Here is a 5,451-nt window from a genome sequence, read left to right as displayed (position 1 = left end):
TGAAATCTAGATAAAGGTCTTCTGCTTGTGAGTGTTAGATAAAAAGGAGATAATCTTTCCTGTGTCAAGAATGCCACTGAAGCGAGGCACTGCTTTCCCCTAATTTTCACACAGTTATATTTCATAACCAGATTGCTAAGACAAGGGCACTTATTTCTGTTTTTTTCGTCTTACCTTTATGTCTCTATGATTCCACAACTTAAACTTTTTCTTTCTTCTTGTCTACTGTTCCTCCACTACCCTTGTGACACAAAATGGCATGGGCTATACAACCTAAGTATACTGGATCGCTGATGTAAATGCATCTGCTGAGGGTCAGAGTATAATGAGAAGCTGCACAATTAAGAACTTTAAAGACCAACAGTGAGGTTCTGAAGGCAATCAGAGCATTGAGGATAGAGGTATTGCACTGTGCTGTTGTCAGGGGGCTGCAAAGGCACTTGGCCATGCTGGCTGTTCTGCAAGGGCCATGAGGTCTGACTGCCTTGCTGAGGGGACTGAGGATGCTTTGAGGTTACGGAGCACCATTTTGGAATTTTACTGTGTGATGTCTCAGGTACCAGTTCCAAATTCTCATTTGTATAATTTTTGAAGTTCTGTGAGAATTCTGCAGAACTGCTTTCTACCTTTGTTGAACCTATTTCTAAAACATTAATTGGGACTTCTTTGGTTCTTTTAGGCAGTATGGGAGAAGATCAGAGAAAATTGTTCAGGATGTGATGTTTAATTTTAGCACACACATTGTATGCCAAAGTTGCTTATGTATGTGGTTAGAACAGTAATAGAAAGGGGGGAAAAAACAGCAACAAAAAAAACAAAACCAGAAAGCCAGTTGCAATGAATGGCAGTTTAGCTTGTTCTTGTGGTGGGGGTTTTTTGCTAGGGCTTATTTGGGAAAAAAGAGTATTTAACTATAAACCCATCTACCCTGGAGTTAAATATTCGGCACTGCTTACTTAGTGACTAGCATTAGCATTAAAAAAAAAGTAAGATTTACTGGCAGTTATTGTTCTAATGTTATAATAGTACATGTTTTAGACTGTTCTGGGAGTTAAGATGGTTTGTATAAAAAGCTTGCAGATACACATCCAACTCCAGTAAATTCCCAACAATGCACTGGCAGACACAGGAAATCTTGTAGAAAACTATGCCAGTGCAGACTAGGGAATATTTCATTCCCGGCCCTACAGAATTCCCCTCAGAATACTCTGTTTCACCTCAAGTACTGTGTTCAGTTTTGGGCACCTCACTACAAGAAAGATATTGAGGTGCTGGAGCGTGTCCAGAGAAGGGCAACAAAGCGTGCACCATGCAGCTGCTCGCTCACTCCTCCCCCCACCCCCAGTGGAATGGGGAGGAGAATTGAAAACAAGTAAAACTCGTGGGTTGAGATAAGAACAGTTTAATAGGTAAAGCAAAAGCCATGCACGCAAGCAAAGCAAAACAAGGAATTCATTCACCACTTCCCATCGGCAGGCAGGTGTTCATCCATCTCCAGGAAAGCAGGGCTCCATCACACGTAATGGTTACTTGGGAAGAGGAAACACCATCACTTTGAAGGTCCCCCCAGTTTATATACTGGGCATGATGCCATATGGTCTGGGATACCCCTGTGGTCAGTTGGGGTCAGCTGTCCCGGCTGTGTCCCCTCCCAACCACTCGTGCCCCTGCAACCTCCTCGCAGTGGGGTGGGGTGAGGAGCAGAAGAGGCCTTGGCTCTGTGTGAGCCCTGCTCAGCAGTAATGAAGACATCCCTGTGTTATCAACACTGTTTCCAGCACAAATCCAAAACATAGCCCTGTACTAGCTACTATCAAGAAAATTAACTTTACTCCAGCCAAAATCAGGACAGTTACTTTCTGAAAATCTGAAAAATTAAAGTACATTAAATTGTGTAAATATAGTAACAGAAAGTTTGGCATGAATTTCATGGAATATATGTTCTTTGCTTAGATTTAAAAAATTGGGGAAATCGAGGATTAAGGTTATCCTTTTAGATACACTAATTTCTTCTTGATTGTGTGGACTAGTTTAACTGGGGTGTTTTTATATATCTTACACAGTTAAACTGAAGAAATAATAAATACTACAGTATTCCACCTTAAATTTAATCTATGATTTTTTGTTGTAACCAGGGAAAAGAATTTTGAGATAGAATAATTTGAAGGCAAATAAACCCCAGCTGTATTCTGAACTGTCTGACAAAATGGTGATGGTACTGGAAAACAGAACTACAATAAGCAAGATCAAACTTATGTCACTACTGAAAGACAGTAAGGAAACAAAGAAATAACTAGAAGGCATCCACTCCATTTTGCAAAAGTATTTCAAACTTCTGAACTATGTCCTTGTTGAACAGAATATTTTAAACATTTATGTGAAATGCTTTGTTTCAAAGTGGTATTTTTTAAATCCAAAAGTTCAGCTCTTACAATTCTCCTTGCTATTCTGAAGTTACTTAAGTTTGCTGGATCACTAGAACTTCCTAAAAATGTTTGGCTTTAACAAAACAGTATATTTGAGTAATATTTTTAGGTGAAAATCTTATCACCTTGAATGAGCTAAAATAACAAAATCCAATGCTATGTATATATGTGTGTGTGTGTGACTAGAAGTTTTTTATCACATCAGACATACACCTTTTAATGGAAAGTTATTCCTACTCATAAATAAGCAGAGACACAAACCAGGGAGGGAGCTTCCTTATATCAATAACCCTTAGAACTAACAGCAAATCTGTTTCCTCAAGGCAAGCAATCTGGTAGCTCTGACACCTGCAACTACTGGAAACATTTGTCTAAGAAGGAATCAAACTAGTGGGAGCCTGGGGAAATATAAATACAGTAAATGGATTGAAAATACTTCAGCTGGTGCTTAGACATTGTACAATCATGAAGTACTACTCTTTGGTAATAAAAAAACACCCTAGAACTCACCAGAAGTTAGCTTACTGTGGTGTTGGAGCAATTACCAAACATATTTAGAAGGGGAGAAAACTGTATTATGAATTAAGGCACTGTTTATATACCAAACTATATGAAGGTAGAACAGCTCTCTAAGATGACAATTCCTTTTAAGGTCTGCTGGTATACTTTACAGAACACATCTACCACTTTTTTAAAAATACAGATATTTCTGTAGAAGTGGAAGTGGGCTCTACCTATATATGATTTTATAACTGTACACATCTTTTTAAAAAGAAATCACAAACTCAGCCTGACAGGCATAAAAGCCAAATTCCTAAAGGTACCAGTGTACCTGGAAGTCCAAGTAGGTAGTTGTCTAAAAGCTCTTTATAATTCATGTAGTTTGAGTAATTCCTTTGTGTTTGACCACTCCAAAGAGTCCATATTGGAGTCAAATTATGCTCTGCTACAATGACTGTTACTTGTTTGAGTTCCCTACCACTTTTACAAACGTACTCTCAAGTATTTTTCTCCCTGGTACAGTTTTGTGAACTTGAACACATAATTTTGTTAGTCATGGGCCTAAATAATGCCAATACATATCAATATACATACCATGCCTCTACATATCAATATACATACCATGCCTCTACATATCATTGCAAGATAATACTATGAAAAATGAGAACATGGGCATAAGAAAACTTTAATCTAAATTTATTAAACTGTTCCTACGTGACAGTGAAATCATCATGCCTACCAGCTGTAGAAAAACCTCGAAAGTCAATCACAACTACATAGTTTGTGAGAATCTTGCAGTTCATGAAGGTGCTCTTCAAGTGCCTTCTCCAGCCCTTCATCATTCAATGTTACCTGCTCCCTTTTTCTCAAACACGAAGACAAGAAAGAATGAACAGAATCAGAAACAGTTGTGAAATGTAATTATGCTAGTTTCTTTCTGCTGCTAATTGGCAATAACATAACAAATTTATGAATGTGATTATATGTACATAAGAGGAAAACAGTGGACTTGATCTAGAAAGTCTGTTGCCTGCCTGTTTTCTGTGCAGGACAGTACTGTAATGGTGGTTTTTGCCATGTACATAGATTCAAAAGATAACTGAGAATTAATCCATTAATTGGCTTTGATACACTGCTACAGTGTGCAGATGTCATTTGATCCTAACTCTTTTACTAGCTTTAGCTACTTTTCAGTACTGAGGTTAGGTACAGTACTGAGTATATGGTAATAATGGAGAATAAGAATAGTAGTAGTAACCTAGCGTGTAATTAATTCATTCACACAGCTTAGATCAGTAGAACTTTGACAGACTAAAGAGAAGTTACAGGATCCCAAAATACCAAATCAGTGAGACAGATGAGTCAGGGTTTTCTCAGGGCAGAAGGCATGAAGAAACTATTTCAGTGCCAGGTAACCAATAAACATAATTTATCCCATATTTAGATTAAGATGCATAATCGGTATTATATAAATTAAGACTTTCTGTAGGATTAAGATAATAATTTTAAGAGTTCTGGTATTGTCATCTCACTCGTTTTCCTTTGAATCAATGTACATGCAAGTTCTTACACATATAAACTGAAACTCTTGTTCAGACTTTAGTTTTATTTTGTATTTGCATATAATCATTTGTATGTATTTCATATTACAGTATGAATTCACCACAGAACATGTATTTGCCATGTTATATCTTCATGGCATTAATTGAACAATTAAGTTATTACACTTTTTGTTGTTGTTGTTGTTACTGGGAATGCCTGTGCTCTCTGAACACATTTCCTGAACCCTCACGGTTCCACAGACAGTGTTTAGGGGCCAGCAATGGATACAGACCTTCCAATACCCAAGGTAATTCATTTCGAACTGCTTCTGTGCATCTCTGCCATGTAAACATAGCCTCACTGCCAACATATTAAGAAGGCAGTATACCAGAAGTTTACATCTAAAAATTACTTTGGCAGCCATCACAATTAAAAAATTATTTTAAAACAAAAAGTTAAGGGCATTTTCCAATATCTGCACATTATGAACAGCCCAGTGACAAAGAATTCTCTGAATTAATATCAGACATCAGTAAGAACAGTATCTACAACAGAACATGTAGAGAGCCCAGCAGACATTATCCTTTTAGAAACAGTTATTACTTACAGGCTAAGGTGGTCAATTTTGTTAGGAAGCAGTATTAAAAGTTTTAAACATGCATAATATGTTTTTATGAAAAATACCAACAATGGTGGTAACTTGATTACAAGTACTGAATACAAAAGTTTTACATGATTAACAGCGACACTTTTATAATAACTTCCCTATTAAAATATCTCCCCATGAAGCCTCAGGCATTCCGAGCTTGCACATTATAGAGGACCAAAAAATTCCAGTTATCATGTTCTGGAAAGCATATGTGATCATAGCAATGGAGATTATTTTTGTAATATATATATGTTAGGATAGATACAAACCATTGTGGAAGTGCACATACAACATTTTGAAACATTAGGATGTAAATTTCTGAGACTGGAGTAG

Source organism: Accipiter gentilis, chromosome 4 (genome assembly GCF_929443795.1).
Source record: "Accipiter gentilis chromosome 4, bAccGen1.1, whole genome shotgun sequence".
Classification (NCBI taxonomy): domain Eukaryota; kingdom Metazoa; phylum Chordata; class Aves; order Accipitriformes; family Accipitridae; genus Astur; species Astur gentilis.
This window is presented reverse-complemented; position numbering follows the sequence as displayed.